Consider the following 17,130-nt stretch of genomic DNA (forward strand, 5'->3'; position numbering starts at 1 on the left):
AGGAGGCCAGCGGGCAGCCAGTTGGCACAGGTGTGAGCTGAGGAAATCACCTCCTCCCTTCCTACCGGAAGTCCCGCTGACCCTACCCATAGTGAAACAGCAAGCTGGAGCTTAAATGGTGTCTTCCCCCGGCGTCCAGCACTGAGAAGCCAGCCCTGCAGACAAGGAGCCAGGCAGGGCAGGGAAGGAAAGGGCTTCCACCCGAGGGCTTCTCAGATCTCCGAAGCCACCGACTGCACTGGCACGCCCCTCTTCCTCCTTGAGCGGGGCCCCTTTTCTTCAGCCCAGCATCCTGGTGCTGAGCCAGCAAGCGGCGATGGGGCAGCAAGCCAGACAGCTCACCCTCGCCCACATCTCAGCCCCACCTTCCCTCCTTCCCCAGTGAGTCACTGCGGCTGCAGTAGCTCCAGACACACCAAGGGTCACGCCTAAAACCCGATCGACCAAGTGCTTCACGGGCCAGACCCCTGGGTGCCAGAGGGGCTGGGGCCCGGTGAGAGGCAGTGAGCTTCCCTGCCAGCTGCTCGGCACAGAGCCCCAGCCCCGGAGTCCAGGGAAGCACAGCTGGGAGGCTCAGGAGGGATGTGCCACATGCCTCAACCCCTGGGGCTAGTGAGGAGGCCATCGTGAGCAGAGAAAGGGCCACAGCCCGTGAGAAGAGGAGGCGCTGGACCCAAGGCTACAGGTTGGCCCTGGCAGGGCACCCGCTGGCTTCCTGGCCAGGCAGGGCTGCCAACCACCACGCCTGCTCTGGCTCAGGCCTCACCTCCTGGCACAGCCAGGAAAGACTCCCCTCCTCTTTCATCTGACCTGGCCGGACACGGGGGTGCTGATAGGGGATTCGAGGCCACGGTGGCAAGGGCCTATTTTCTGCACTTGGGTCCCAGCCCTCCATCTCGCCCACCCCTGGGGCCTGTACTGAGCCCAGATGGGCCTTCCTTCTCCTCCCACACAAGTCAGGTGAAGCCAGCTACCCGGGGGGCTGGGGGCTCCACCTTGCTGCTACCCAAAGCAGGGTCTCTAGAGCTTTGGGGAATTCTGCACATTCAGTCAAGTGGCATAAGCCCTCGGAGTGGAAGAAAACTGAGGCCACGTGTGGCTATTTAAATGTAAGTTAATTTAACTTAAACATTTAGTCCATTGGTTATAGTAGCCGCGCTTCAAGAGCTCAACAGCCACGTAGGGCTACCATATGAGAAGCGCAAATACAGAACATTTCTACCGCTGCAAAGTCCTGTGGGACAGCACCGCCTGCTATTTACAGATGGGGAGAGAGAGGTCCAGAGCCCTGAGAATGCGGGAGTGTTGGGGCCCTAGAACCCAGGACTGCTTAGCTCCCTGTCTGCAGTCCACCCGACACTGGCTCACAGTAACCTTCGTGATGGGAGGGGCTGGAGTGGAGACCCGCTAAGACACAGGGCTGCCTGGAGGGCAAAAAAGGAGTGATATGGTGAGGCCACTCCAGCTTCAAGGTAGAGGACACGCATCTGAGGCTGCAGGGACAGTGTACTTCAGGCCAGAAGCAGCTAGAGAAGAGCGAAGCTGCCCTGACAATCCAAAACCACAAAGAGGATGTGCAGAGCAGCAGGGCTCTGCTCATGCCACCTCTGCAGACTGGGGGCAACACCCAGGCAGATCCGGGAGAAGGCCCAGGAAACAGACTCTTTGCCCCAGGAAGATGGTCTCCGCCAGGTGCTACCTCCAGAGGAACATGTTCTCCCACTGCTCCCAGGAAACAGAGCCCCTTCTGCCCAAGAGCCAGTATGAAAACAGCCAGGGAGGGGACCCAGCCTAACTGCTGCAGCAGCCAAAGACAACCTCGCAGCCAGCGTCAGTGTCAAGATGACAGGAACTGATACATACACACACCCGAGAGTCAGGCCCACGGGCCTCAAGGCCTCCACGCACGAACCCTGAAGTCAAGATACATAGCAGAGGGACAGAAGTTTGTGCATAAGCCCAGCACAGGCGGGACGTAGGAGGTGGCACTCCAAGGCAGAAGGAAGCACACCCACCCACGGTGGGGAGGACACTGACAGCAATGAAACTTCCACCCAGCACACGAGCAAACCGACCCACCATACACACAGGCCAGGGAGAAGCAGTCCCCAAGCTCAGAACAATGAGATGACTCACAACCAGAGCCAGAGACTTCCACCAGCGGGAAAGCTGTGAACACTTATAACCAGGACCAGGGGCTGAGATATTCGGAGAAAAGAGAGACACACCCGGAGAGGCCGTCTAGGCTCATGAACACTCCCCGGGCGGTAAAAAAGGAAGAGAAAGCTCCACATGAAAAGAAACCGCCACTGCCACCCCCACCCCCTGCCCCAGGGGGAGAGAAAGAGAATTTTGCAGAGCTCCTATGGTGCCCCAGGACTGCGCTTGCTCTATGCCTGGGGCACCAAGGGGTCCCCTTCCTTCCCCAAACAACCCTATGTGATTAAGAATTAATATCCTTATTTTAGAGTGCAGAAATAGGCCCCAAGGTAAAATGACTGGCCCGAGTATGAGACAGTTGAAATACAAGCCCGGGGTTCTCTGACGCCAAGGCCTCTTTACCCACGGACAGCGACTAAGGCACAAATAAACACACACAGAGGATGAGAAACCACAGAGAAAGATGCACAAGGGAGATACACGGGAGGGAGAGACCGAGAGACCTATACTGGAGGCGGGCAGAGAGCTGGAGAGACGTCCACAGGAAGGCGGAGAGGCCTCCATGCTCATCCAGAGGGAGGCAGGCATGGCGGGAGAAGGATGTCTCGAAGGGACAGAAACACACAGAAAGAGAGGGGCTGAGGTTTGGGTAGGGGCACGGGTAGGGACCCCAGGAAGCAGTGATGCCCATCAAGCTCCACCAGCACAAGAGGAAGGGTGAGTGGCCATCAGCTTCCTTGCCCACACGCCAGCCTTGTCCTGGCCCAGCTTGGGGACAGCTAACCCAGAACGGGCAGAGTCCCAGGCATCCTGGAGCCCAGGATCTGAGGGCCTTTTTGGTTCTGAGGCTCATCAACGCTGTGTCCCCAGGAGTCAGAGATCCTGAGCCACCCAGAACCCAGCTCACCTGTAGACTCTCTGGACCCCAGCCGGTGAAGACCAAGGGAATCATCCCCTTCTGGGGCTTGGCAGGCACCAGGCCCACTCTAGAGACAGGCACCAGCAGGGCAAGGCAAACATTTCCACTCACTGGGAAATCCCAGGTCCAGAGGAATACGGAGGAATACGGGGGCGCCTCTCTTCCAGCGCCGAAGCCTCCAAACGGACCTCCACATATGCAGCCGCCAGACCTTGGTCTGGAAAACAACCTGCCCCATTCTAACTGGAGTAGCACTGCGTAGTTATATTCAGAGTCTAAGCCGGCACCAAGAGCTCTGAGGTCAGCTGATTCTGGATGGCACACCCCCAGCGGGCACCTTCAACTTGAATGGGATAGTGTGTTGGGGAGGTCGAATTATCAGGGAGAATTTGACGAACATGTTGCAAGACACGGGCAACGTGGGCACTGGAGAAACAATCAAAGAAAGACACACGAGGAAGCACACACAACCCGGGCGTGCAGACACACTCCTCAGTCCCCCCTCCTCACAGCTCAGAGCAGGCCCACAGCCCCTGCCTCCCCCAGCTCACCACAGACACCTGTCTGGGCAGCCCCAGGCCCTGCGCATCATGGAGGGAGCCTATACCTGTTAACCTGGTGCCCAGATTCCGTGCCTCCCTCTAGCGCGTGCGCCCGCCTAGCTCCTCCCAGGCTACCAGGGCTGCTGGTCCCGCCCACACCTCCCACTAGGAGGAAGTTTTTCCAGCCTCATCACTCCAGCCCTCCCCTCCGCGTCAGCCCCTTCCCCTGGCCCCTCACCATCACGCTAGAGTTTCCTGCCCCTCGACTTCCAGGGCAGCCCCCCACCCCCACTCCAGCCAGCCAGCCAGCCGCTTTCAGGGCTCCGCCCAGCCGCCTTTCTCCACCTCTGTCCCCTGGCCCCTCCCACTCCTGCAGCCCCAACTCTCCAAGTTCAAGCTTCCAACAGGGAGAGAGATTCCTTCTTCCTCCCCTGACCAAAATGGACTCCCCTCTCCTTGTGGCAGGGACTGGGGGCAGCTTCCATTCTCCAGCGGGCAGTCCCCACACCTGGCCACCTCGCCAGGGAAGAGTGGGCCTTGACCCTGGATGGCTGGGATTAAGACAGCAGCTTGGGGATGGGGGATCGGGGGGCGGTCCTCCTGACTGGGGCAAGGGGTGAAGAAGAGCTCGCTGTCTCACCGGGTCTGGCCCCGGGGGTAGATTACAGTTTGGGAGCTGCCCGCGGACAAGACCAAGGCGGATCTCTCCGCCCAGCGGTCGGGTCACACTAGTGCAGGGGCTCGGGGCCAGGCCACTCGGCTCAGCTGCCAAAGAGCCACCCCCCAGCCTGGCCAGGACGCAAAACCAGGCGCTTCCCCTTCCCTAGAACCTCCGCTCCAGCCCCCGGGGACAGGGCAGGATGCCCCTCCCAGGCCGGCCCTGTGCGGCGCCTCGCTCAGCCTGGATCGGCGCAGCCTCACTCCCACGTCTGTGCTCACCCTCCCTGGGGCCTCTGGACACAAATTCCAGGACCTGGAACCTGTCCAGGACGGAGAAACTTACTTGAGTGCTTACCTACAGCCCCTGAGGCCCCCATGAAACCTCCACCACTGGGACAGAGTCCCACTGGTGTCCCCTGCCCTATAAACCCCAGAGGCAAGCAGAGGTGACACATTCAGGACCAGTGAGCACAGCCAGAGACACCTTCTCATAGGTAATAACACATATCTCTCTACTGTGACACTAGCGGTCACAGGGACTCAAGGCCACAGTGAAACAGGGACCCCGGACCCAAGACCTCCAGGACAACAGCCCAGCGGGCCCCCGGATGTGGACTGAGGCCAGCAGGGAGGAAGAAGGGTTCAATCAAAACACGTTCCTGCTGAGCCCGCTGCGCCCCCTCCCCCCAACGTGGTCCTCACAACTCCTCGGGCTCCCCCAGGCCTGGAGGAAACCGCTTGTTCTCAGGAAGGCCTGGGAGCCCAGTGGGATGGTCGGAGCCCAGGGAAATGCCAGCTCCCTGGGAGCCTGGATAAAGCCCATGGGGGTCAGAGGGAGAACAGAAGGCCCCAGACACCCACCAGCTGAAACGTCCCATTCTCACCGCTCTCCAGGGGCCACCTCCTTTCCTCGTGTGCACACGTACCTGATCAGCCCAGCTCCAGGGAGAGAAGCTTGGGGCTTCCAGGTGTGGCGGGTAGGACAGAGCCGGCATGGGAGAGTTCCCAGCAGGAGTCAGACTAGCTCTCCCCGTCTGCCTCTCTGTCCGTCCCCCAGCGGTTCCCAGGTTCTGAGGAAGGTGATGGCCACACCCCAGAGTCCCACACACGCCTCCACTCCCACAGCTTTGCCCCAACCCCTCAAACAAGATCCTCAGGCTCTGGGTGGCGTGCTCTGCCAGGGCCAGCCAGCCAATTCCAAGTGAGCCTAAGAATCCAGCCCAGCGGTCCCCAGGCACCTCCACCCACGGCCTTCCTGGGACTAAGGTGACCCTGGGGACCCCCAGCCCATACCCTGCCCTTGACTGATGCTGGCTTTCTCCTTCCACAGGTCTCCCATGGTTCACTCTATTGGGTCCCACTTTGAGCCCTGGACCTGTAGTCGCATGCCCCTCAACCAAGTCTGGCTGGTACAAGTTCTCAGCTCTGTGGGGTTAGCTCTGCAAGAAGTTGCCCAAACCAGGACCCCTGAATCACTGCTGTGGGCCCACAGTTGCAGCACTAAGCCCCACATGACTTCTGTGGCTACCTCTGTGTCCTGGTTCTCTGAAGAATGTCCCTGCATATAACCTTTAAAGACAGGGCTTTGGAGAGGGGCTCAGACACCCTCCAATCCCCATTGCCAATAGTCCAGACCCTTTGACTTCTGCTAGCCCAGCTCTCATGATCCCAGGTCCTCTCCCCGCTACCTCATCCCACAGCTCCCAGCTCAGAGCAAGGAGGTACCCCCTCATCCTGGGGCTCCCTTCTACTCCCCATTCTGCACACACACCCACCAAGTGCTGGCCCAACCCAACATCCCTGGGTGCCAGGGAGAAGGAAGCTGCCCCATTCAGCCTCGGAAAGGAAGTGAGTACCCTGCCCCACGGATTTCCCTCATGGGGGGCAGGGGAAGAGGGGGGGAATGAAAGCAGAATCTACTCCCTGAATTTAGACACATTACAGGTGAGGAGGCCCTAAAATGCCTTCCAAGGCATCTTCAATCTCTCCCTCCTTTCCCCAAAATCCCTCACCGTCACCTGTTACCGCAGCCCTCCAATGTGTCACTGTGTCCCACAAAATCAACCCAATCCCTATCATGTGCTAGGCTGTGCACAGGGCATGCGATCCCTGCAGTCAGAGGCTGGATTCTAATAAACTGTTTCAAAACCAATTATTGGCAGCCCAGCGCTGTGCTGGGGACCCAGAGGTAAATATCTGGGTCCCTTTTCCTCCCGGAAGTCCAGGTCACTCTCTAAGGACCTCACTGCCATGGGAGGATCCCACTTTGCCTTTCCACAAATCCACTCCACAGAGCAGGGCACCCAGCGGCAGGCTCCCTGGGGGCGCCTCACCTCCTCCTCGGTGGCAGCCACGCCCTGTGAAAGGCACACACACAAGGCACACAATTCTCCGTGGCCACGACTCGCAGAGGCGCCAGAGCTGTCCCCACGTGGTGCTGGGGCCCAGCTAGTGCCGTGAGATGCCCCGTCTGCCCATTCGGCTCCCCTCCCACGCATGGGGCACAGTCAGCCCTGCTCAGACCCCACGTGTCCCTCGTGGCCAGAGACGCCAAAGGGCTGCGCCCCCGCCTCCCAAGGCCCTGGCACTGCAGGGGGCGCCGAGCCCGCCAGCAGGGCCGGCCCTCGCACACTGCACACCCTCTCCCTGCATGGGAAAGCCTTACATAACACAGTTCTCTGAACACACCCTAAGCCCAGTGCCTTTCCAACTCCACGGCAGGACCTCGCCCCCCAGCCGCCTCTCCAGGAGCGCGTCTCTGGAGAGGAGGGCTCCAGCCAGGGAGGGCAGCTGAGCCCTCCTCCCACGCCAGCCGGGCTCCTGCCCCCGCCTCCCTAACCAGACCCTTCGCCCCCCTCCCCTTTGCCCCTCACCACTCCTCCCCGAGTTCTGGTTTGAATTAGTCACCGGCTCCAACCACCACATTCCTCAGGCTGCTGGCGCCGAGCCAGGCGCTGGGGCGGGGGCCGTCCCACCCGGCCGGGTTTGGGAGTGGGGTTGGGGAGAGAGCGCCGCCTCGGAAGGGGAAGGGGCGGTCCCGAGGGCTATGCCGCGGCACAGCCCCCCTCCCCGCCCACCCCAGGGCAGGCATCTCCCCAATTATGTCCCCCACCCCCACTCCTACCCGTCCCGCTGCCGGGCGAGCTGCAAACTCCTAGGCTCAACGGCCCCAGCGGAAGAAGGGAGTTTTCTGGAGCTGGAAACACAGAGGGGCAAGACTAGGGCGGGGCAGCTGGAGGGAGGCTGAGGGGCCGCCCGGAGCAAGAAAAGAAGAGGCTGGTGGTGCAGAACTGGGTGGGGCCGGGAGGACCCGGGACGCGAAGTCACGGGCGGAGGTGTGGGGCGCGGGGAGGGACGGCGGAGGGAGTGCGCGGCGCGGGGGCGCTGGGGAGCCGGGCGGGGCCGAGGGGCCGCGCCGCGATCTCGGAAACTTCTCCAGTAAACATGGAATAGGAACGGAGTAGCGCGCTGAGCCGCCGCCCCACGAAGAAGGAGGGGGTGGGACAGGGGCCACCAGGCCAAGAACGGACGCCCGGCCGTGCAGCAGGGACCACAGTCAGCCCTCGAGAGAAAGATAGACTGGAGCAAAGCGCGCCTCTGAGCGATTTTCCAACTTTGCCCAACTTGCGCCCCTACCAGCGCCCCAACTCCGGAGGCAGAGCTCGGCTCCCAGGGCGCTACGCGTCGCCGCCCCGTGCGGCCCGGGGCTGCCCACCTTGCGCCGAACTGAATCTTCCCAGTGACACCCGCCCAGGGTGCCTCGCCCAAGCCCTGCCACCCACCTCCCCTCGCGCGTTCCCGGAGTCCCGTTCCCCGATTGCGCCGAGGTGCGCCCGGCGCCCCTACCTGCGCGCTCAGCCCCAGGGCACAGCCATAGCCAGCGCGGGGCCCGAGGTCGCGGTGCTGCGGCTGCTGCGGGCAGCGAGCCCCGGTCGGGGCGGGTCCGGCAGGGAGGGCGGTGCAGTCCCCGCGGCGGAGCTGCTCCGAGTGGCCCGGCCCCCGCGTGCGGAGGCAGCTCTTGTAACTCCGGCTGGGGCGGGCGGGCGGGTCTGCCCTGAGCGGTGGGGAGAGGGCGGGGCCGGGCGGGGCCGTAGCGGGGCTGGGACTGGTGAGCGGGGCCAACCCTGGAGGCACCAGGGAACGGGCTGCTGGGAGGGCACTAGGGGCCGCGGGGACCCGGAGGGGCCGCGGGGACCCGGGGGCGCCGCACGTCCGAGGTGCTGCCTTCCCCTCCCCCCATCCACTGCCCCTCGGCCTGGCCCGGGCCTGGATCTACCCCCAAAGGATGCGCTATGTGGCTTCTTCGGCAAGAAACTCCTCGAAGCTCCCTGAGGTTCATCCTCACAGCTGGAACTGCGAATCAGCCCATTTTTCAGAAAGGACCAAGGGGTTCAGGCTGCGGTTGGGGGGCTTGGGTGATTCAGCCGCGACCGCCAGCCTGACGCGGACCTTTGAGTTTTCTCTCAACACGGGCAGCTACCCTTCAAATCCTCGGCCCCAGGCTCCTCACTCGGTTCCCAGGCTCCACGCAGCCGCGCGCATTTCTCGCCTTCCCTCTTTCTGGGGGCCCCTCAGCCCCTCCCCCCACAGAACCGACCTGGAGACGCTCGCCCCACCTGCTGGAGTCAGGGTCACCAGTGACCCCCGTGCCACCGTGCTGCTCCGGCCGCTGCAGCGACACGGGAGTCAGGCCTGCACCCCTTGGAGGAGCAGAGCCCGCTGTCTACCTCCCTGCCCCCCGCTTTTCGCTTCCTACCTATTTCTTCTCCGACCCCCTCCCTCCACCGCCCCACTGGCCGGACGCTGAGTTTCCAAATTTAAGCCATTTCCCACAGGCACTTCTAACTACACGGAGATTTTATTAAACGCTTAATGACAGGGTGCAGGGGCCTTCTGGCTACACCCTCATTCGCTTCTCCCCCGTGAGCTCTCTTATCCTCCTTCCTGGATGGCCACCCACTACCCACGCGAAGCCAGTTTTCCTTCCTTCTGGAATGCTGCGTGCAGAAGGGAGACCCCAGGCTGGGGACCTGAGAAGACCTGGCCCCGGCAGGGAGCGCCCTCCTCGATGTATGATCATGAGTGGGCTGGGGCTGAGACCAGCGGCCCTGTCCTCTGAAATGGCAAGCATGTTTACAGGCTAAAAATACCCAGCAGCCAACTCTGCTGCCAGCCCTGGGGGCTGTGTCCCAGGTCCAGTTACCAGCACAGGGTACAGGCATGGGGGAGGGAAGAGACAGCCAAAGGAGCCACAGACAGGCAGACACTCAGATAATGGACACAGAAAGGTGGAGACACATGTGTAGACATTCAGACAGGCATAGACATGCAGAGACACATAGTCAAAGCACAGACTTGGGCACCAGCATTCTCTCATTCTCTCTCTCTCTCTCTCTCTCTCTCTCACACACACACACACACACACACACACACACAGTGACTCAAACCCACAGCAGAGGAGGTTCCACCACCCATATCACAAGCACACAATCAGAAACCCAGACTTTCTGAAGAATCACCTCCACCTCCATTGTGGTCTGCACCCCTTTCCCAGCACCTACTTTATTTAAAGAAAAAATCTAAACTTTTCAACTTTGGGATGCTTTAAAAAATAAAAATAGAGACCAAGAGCTAATTATTTCCTTATACCAATGGCTTTTTAAATTTTATCTCATTTTAAATAACATTTACTCGGTTTTTAAATATGAACCAAGAATACAGACAAAGTGTCCTGTGATCCTACAAGTCGGATAATCCTTGTTGCTGTTTCTGAAACAAAATCAATACCTCCATAGGGTGAAGAATGTCAGTACAGAAAAGTAGAACAATAAAAAGTAGATGGGGCTTCCCTGGTGGCGCAGTGGTCGAGAGTCCGCCTGCCGATGCAGGGGACACGGGTTCGTGCCCCGGTCCGGGAGGATCCCACGTGCCGCAGAGCGGCTGGGCCCGTGAGCCATGGCCGCTGAGCCTGCGCGTCCGGAGCCTGTGCTCCACAATGGGAGAGGCCACAGCAGTGAGAGGCCCGCGTACCGCAAAAAAAAAAAAAAAAAAAAAAAAAGTAGACATCTCCCACCCACACCCAGTCCCTCTCCCCAAAAGTAATCACTGTTAACAGTTTACCAGAGGATTTTAACTTTATGAAATGAGTCATTTGGTTCCTTGAAAGTACAAGGGTTTCCAGTGCATATTAAGATGGGAGCTGATTTACAGGTAGGTTTTTCAGAAAGATAGCTCTGAAAAGATGGCCATGGGAGTTTGGAGGGAGGGGCTGGAGCAGGAAAGGAAGAGTGGGGAACGGGTGTGGATACTGTCCCGTCACCTTGGCTTGGGCGCCATCAGCCCCCCAGGAGTGAAAGAGCAGAGGCTAGTGTCCTGGGCTCAGAGCCAACTTATCTGCTCCATTGTTTGTTCTGGCCACCCTCTTGGTCAACAGAGAAAAAGGTGGGAGAGGATGGTCTGGGGAGCAGCCACAGAGCAGGGATTACTGTCCAGGTACTTCATTCAGGGGTAGGAGGGTCAGGATACCTGCTGGGAGGTGGTCCTGGGGACTGGCTCCTGCCCCATTCTAGGCTAGGAGGGTAGATAAGGGGTAACCTAGACCCTGCCCCCTACAAAGCCATGATCGTGCCTGCCAGACCAAAGCTGGGGTTTCTTAGGGTCAGCCTCCTCAGCCCAGGTGAAGGGAATATTTTCAACAGTTGGCAATGGTGCAACTGGAGACACACACTTTTAGAAACTTCTGCCAACCCTGTTCCTTCCGCCCACTGCTGTAGACCCCAGCTTTCACTCCCCAAAGCTACCTCAGTGGGGACTGTGCCTGACACTGCTGCAGGCACTTGACGTGTCAGCTCGTTTAATCCTCACATGAAGGAAGGAAAGGGTCTCAGAGAGGGGCAGTGATTTAGCTAAAATCACACAACCCTCAGAAGCAGGAGTCAAAGCTCCCACCAGCATCTAAGCTCCACGAGGGCAGGAATTCTTTGTTCTCTGCTGTATACTCCATGCCTAGAGCAGTGGCTGGCACCAAGCGATCACTCCAGAACACTTGGTTAAATGAGTGAATGAATGAATGAACTACAGGTATAACTGGCCCCAAAGCCCTTGTTCTTTATACAACAGCATCCTGTACCCCATGATTCTCACGAGGGGAAGTCAGCTTCCCCTTGCTCTCAGCCCCAGGGAGCACTTCCCCCACGTGTAGGTCTCTCATGCAGCTGCACAAACATTCACTGTGTCCAGCACTGGGTCAGAGGCCGCTGGGGGTGGTGGTGCTGGTGGTGCTTGTGCAGGTAATGGAGTACTTGGCAAGATGGAATCCCTGCCCTCAAGGCGCTCAGTCCAGAAGGAACTATCCTCTGATGCCACCTTACCTTGTACTCGAGTCCTATGCTTTGGAGAAACTGGACATTATCTTTTCTTACAGATCTTTTACACCCCTACCTTACTTCCCCCCCCCACACAGACACACTATTTTTTAGTTATGTGTCCCCTCAGTTGGTTCCAACATCGCAAAGAAAACCTTTGTTTCGGACTTGCCTGTCAAAATAAGGGCTCCCCAGGGATCTGAGAGGACGTGAGCCCTCCCCTGCCACTACACCATCCTTCAGAAGCATCCCACACCAGTCCTCCAGACTCACTGGAAAAGCTAGGTAAGCTCTAGGACTCCTCATCACTGGGATACCCTAGCTTCCCCAGAAGTGTCACGCCCTCCCTGGGGGTTCCCTGATATGTATATAGTATGTGTGTGATGAACCCTGGGCTCCTTTGTTGCCAGGCAACGTGCCTCTGTTTTGTTCTTATTATGCCTGTTTCCATAGCTACCACAGAGGGGAGCTCCGTGGGCAGGCCCCATGCCAGGGGATTCCCCTTCCCCTCCCTTCTCTCCACAGTCCCCTTCTCTGAAATCAGTGTGTTACGACGAGGAAGAAAAGAAGCCAACTGCTCAAAGAGTCATCATGGCTTTTAAACTCTGATCCCAGAACGGAAGCGAAGTGTGCAGTCCGCTTGCAGTCTCTTTGAAAGCAGACTTTTTCCCCGGATGAGGGCCCTTTGGCATGTCAGCCTTAGAAGCACAGAAATTACTGTTACCCATTCTTCGAGCCATCTGGGATCTCCCAGACCCCACCTCTACCTCATACCCACACCAGCCCAGAGATGAGCATCCCTGCCAAGCACCAGGTCCTTCTCCATTCACTTTCATTGATTCTAATCTATCATCTTCCCTCGTGGAACAGCAAAATTATTGGGCGATTCTGGAATCCAAACATTATTTTCTAAGCAATTCTCAAACCCCAAACTCCTAACCCAAACCCAAAATAGGAAGCCAAATCAAACCATCCTCCTCCAGCTCAATTCAAATCCCAGCCTGTGTTAAACCTCAGGCTTCAAATAAGGAGTTCCTGAATTACGCAGATCAGACAGCTAGGATACCGGAAACCCTCCCATTACACTCAGTCCTAATTGAAATCTTCAGGCCCAAGCAGAACCCAAGTTAAAGCTGATTAGAGAGCAAGAGATGAGACACAGGGCCCTGAGTAGAGACTCTGGGATGTAAGAAGGCAAAGGAAGGCTGTCCAGGCAAGAGACGGGGAACAGATGTGAGCAGGGAGAGTAGGGCAGGTGACCACATCAAGACAGCTGGATTCCCAGCGGCAGAGAGAGATGGCCTAGAGGCACCTGAGCTGTGGGTGCCAGGATGCTGGGGGAGCAAAAAGATAATAGGAAATGGAGACCCAAGATTAAGGAAAAGAAGTGGCAAAACTGCACTGAATGAGGCTGTACAGGGAGGGAGGGAGGGAGAGAGAGAAAAAAAGAGCCCAGAGCTGAGCTAGGGACTGGGCGGATGGACTTGTAAACAGGAGCCGAGGGAGGGAGCTGGAATGAACAGAGCAGCCAACGCCCCAGGCAGCTCCCCTCCCCAGCAGGGAGCAGGGAGCAGGGAGGGAGGGGCTGGGAGAGGGGAACACCAGCCTCCTCTCTCCTTTTTTGGGATCTGCCTTTCTGCTGTCCTCTCCAAATTCCTCTGCTTTTTCCCCAGTTCCCCAGGGAAGGGAAGACCAGCCCAGGGTTTCTCTCCCTCTTGTGCCCATACTTCTCAAGTCCAGTTTAAGGAGAATCAGGCTGAGCAGGGAAGGAAGGGCCTAGGCTGCCCAGAGCCTGAGTCACCACATAGTTGAGGTTCCTGTCACTCGAAGTCCCGCCTCTGCTACACCCTGTGCCCTCTGCGCGCCCCAGGACTTGGATCGCTGGGCCTGCCCCTGCCCCAGGACCTGCTCCACTTCCATAAGCCTTTCCCGGGTCAGGGCTGCCTTAGTCGGGCTGCTGGCAGCCTTAGATACAACCCTCTCCTTGCTTCCGAAACTGTATTTTATCCACAGCTTTTTTTTTTTTTTTTAAGTTTTTTAAATTGTATTTATTTTTTGGCTGCATTGGGTCTTTGTTACTGCATGCGGGCTTTCTATAGTTGCGGCAAGCGGGAGCTACTGTGGTGCGGTGTGTGGGCTTCTCATTGCGGTGGCTTCTCTTGTTGTGGAACATGGGCTCTAGGAACGCGGGCTTCAGTAGTTGTGGCACACGGGCTCAGTAGTTGTGGCTCGTGGGCTCTAGAGCGCAGGTTCAGGAGTTGTAGCACGGGCTTAGTCGCTCGTGACATGTGGGATCTTCCCGGACCAGGGATCGAACCCGTGTCCCCTGCACTGGCAGGCAGATTCTTAACCACTGCTCCACCAGGGAAGTCCCTGTCCACAGCTTTTGAGGGCCGCGTCCTCCTGCTCTTCTTAGGAGCAAAAGTGACTCGGTGAGCGGCTGCAGGAACTGTGGAAAGAGAAGCATGCACCCTTGATGAGTCACTTCCCCTCTCTGGGCTTCAGTTTTCTCTTGGGCGAAAGAAAGGGACTACTTGCTGTGGTCTCCCCGAGGTACATTCTGTAAGACTGAGTCAAAGAGATGGAAAGTTGCTATTGAAGACAGCGGGATAAAAGGGGCGTGTTTGCTAACCCCTGTCCTAACAGTAGGAGTGGATGGGGTAGGGCACAGGAACCGCCACTATAGGGCAGCCAACACTCTAGGCAACTCGGTGACTCAGGTCCCGAATACAGGCCAATGGGCAGGAAAGCACCCCGTGACTCTCCTGTGAATCAGGGGAAATGCAGATCTCCCTGGAGAATGACTGGCCAGGGTCCCGCTATAACCAACTCTCCCTTACACCTAGAAAGCTTCTGATCCCAGTGTGGGCCCCACGTCTTTCGACGAGCACCCTAACCTCCCTGGTCTAGCTTCCACTCCTCCTGCCTGGCCTTGGCAACCCCTCTGCCCTCAACTCCGTAGCTCTCCCTACCCTCCAATGGCTCCCCTGCCCTGCCGTGTCCCCTCGTTTACCCCTTGGCTCTGCCCATCCTCACTATCCACCCCCATCCAGGCAGAGCCAGCCAAACGATTGCAAAAGGGCTGAGCCAGCGGGAGAGGCCCTCACATGACAGCTGTTCCTGCTGCGGAGGGGAGGGGGCAGCTGGAAGTAGAGGGAGGCACATTCCATGGGATATCTGATCAGAAATAGCCCCAAACCCTTAATGACCATCCACCTCGGCTCAGCGCAAGGCCTGCCCATCGTGTAAAACAAAGTAAGGTCAACAGGCTCCCTTTGGAATCCTGAGGAAATCAGCAAAACAAAAGGGGGCGGCTACATGAGGGGAGAGAGCTACAAGAATGAAAAAAATCCAGGAACAGGTAGAGATCCAGGGTCACCAAGGATACCTTTGCCACTGAACCAGCCCCACCTGCCCAAGGCGTTCTTTCTCTTAACAAGAGATTCAAATGAATACAGAGCTACTCCCCAGCAACCCCCATTACCCCCACTCCACCCACCCCTTGCGTGCTGAGGCACTGGGACACCCCAGTCATTCCACTGGAGTAAAACAACAGCCTTCTCTGGGAGCCATGCCAGCCTGATTAGAGCAAACAGACAAGAGCAGGTGGCATACTTTCTCGAACCTTTCTGGAGCACCAATATTTTAGCTCCACAGCATTAGGGGAAGAATAAATAAGGTGGGTGCCCCAGAATTATATTTAAACATACAGAGAGGGGACTTCCCTGCTGGCACAGTGGTTAAGAATCCGCCTGCCAATGCAGGGGACACGGGTTCCAGCTCTGGTCCGGGAAGATCCCACATGCCGCGAAGCAACTAAGCCCGTGCGCCACAACTCCTGAGCCTGCGCTCTACAGCCCACGAGCCACAACTACTGAGCCCATGCGCCACAGCTACTGAAGCCCACGCACCTACAGCCCATGCTTCGCAACAAGAGAAGCCACCGCAATGAGAGGCACGTGCACCGCAACGAAGAGTAGCCCTCCTCGCCGCAACTAGAGTATGCCTGCGCACAGCAGCGAAGACCCAACACAGCCAAAAATAAAGAAAATAAATTTATTTCAAAAAAACCCAAAACCAAAATACATTAGAGGACCAAAGCAAGTTGGGGAAGTTACAGTGTCCTGCAGGTACCACTGATGGGGTGAGCCGGGGAAGCCAGTCACCCAGGAACACCCATCTGATGCGTGGAGGGTAAGTTCGGGTTCTGAGGACATGCCATGAAAGGCTGCCATGAAAACCACGGTATTAATTTCAGAAATGACTGGGTGGAGTCTTCAAAGCACTTCACTCCTCTCCCTTCAACATTCTAGACCCTTCCCCCACCCTTCAAAAGGGGAAGTGGCACATTTGGGGCATGTGGGCAGCTGGTGGGATGGATGGGTCTGACCCAGTGTGAGCAGCAGCTGTCCAGCTCCAACCAGGACATGAATGAAGAAAAGACAACCTAGGTCTTTCTTGGAAGAACTTTAAAGGCTTTTGACTTTTTAATAAGTGACTTAAGCAGAAACGCCAACAAAGCTAAAATAAACAGCCGCTTATAACCAGTATCTACTGGTTTATCTACGAGCTAAACCAAGTATCGGCCTCCCATTCACACTCCAGCCACTGTAAAGACTGTATCTGCAGTCAAACGCACGTCTGAGACCCGGCCCCCTCTCCAGTTTCTCACCCTCCCTTTCTGGAGGCTCTGAGATTTTGCTCCGTAAGTGGGTGAAATAGCCTCCTCCTTCCCTCATCCTATCCCATTTCTCCAAGATCCTGCCCTGTCCTCAGCTCTCCACCCACTCGCAGCAGCCCCTTCCCTTTCCGCCCCGCGACCCCAGCCTCTGCCGGCCTGAGCAGCACAGTGGGCGCGTGGGCGCGGGGACGCCAGCTGTAGCGTGGGCCTCCCCCGCACGTCTGTAAAACGACCCCACCACGGGAGACGTCCCCACGGCGCAGGCTCTCACTGGCTGCGGCTAGGGAGCCGGGCGGGGCCGAGAGCGCCCACACCCCGCACTGGGAGGAGCGGGGGGCGGGGCTCTAGCAGAGCAGCGCGGAGGGCGGGGCGGGCACAAAGCGGATCCTGGAGAGATCCCGAGTCCTCAGGCGGTGCGGTGGTGACTCAGGGCTCCCCGGGGCAGGGCCGGGACCGACCCAACTACAGCTGTACTCCCCCTTTCCCCGCCCCACATCTGCCCTAGAATCTCCTGATATTAATCTCTTTCTTGCCCACCCCGGCAGGGTAGAGGCGCCCCCGCCTTTGGAGGCCAACAGCAAACAACCCCCTCTCCTCTGGGCCTCCCACCCCCCCTCCTGCTTGTGGGTCCTGGCCCTCCCCCAAGCGCAGGCCTGGCCTCAACCAACCTGGCCACACTCCTCGGCACCAAACTGCCAGAGCTAGAGGCACAAGCAGCAGGACGTGTGGATGAGTCACTCTTCCTGCAGTCTCAGAGGGAGGCTAGGAGGCGGTCCAGCGCCCCCAGGCCAGAACCGCCGCCCC

General features: G+C 58.2%; 1 protein-coding gene across 6 annotated transcripts in view; it reads right to left on the minus strand.

Moving 5' to 3' along the window:
* Window positions 1-8,295, minus strand: part of AHNAK (AHNAK nucleoprotein) — a 107,329-nt gene extending 99,034 nt beyond the window's left edge. For 2 of the 6 annotated variants that reach the window (XM_081241497.1, XM_081241496.1), the window contains exon 1: window positions 8,128-8,292. The gene's annotated coding sequence lies outside the window, so the exon portion shown is untranslated. Of the gene's footprint in view, window positions 1-8,127 lie in introns of all 6 variants that reach the window. The other 4 variants (XM_081241498.1, XM_081241499.1, XM_081241495.1 and 1 more) reach the window with 3 other exon arrangements.
* Between the last annotated feature and the right edge of the window lie 8,835 nt (window positions 8,296-17,130).

Source organism: Mesoplodon bidens, assembly GCF_964165515.1.
Source record: "Mesoplodon bidens genome assembly, chromosome: 7".
Taxonomy (NCBI): Eukaryota; Metazoa; Chordata; class Mammalia; order Artiodactyla; family Ziphiidae; genus Mesoplodon; species Mesoplodon bidens.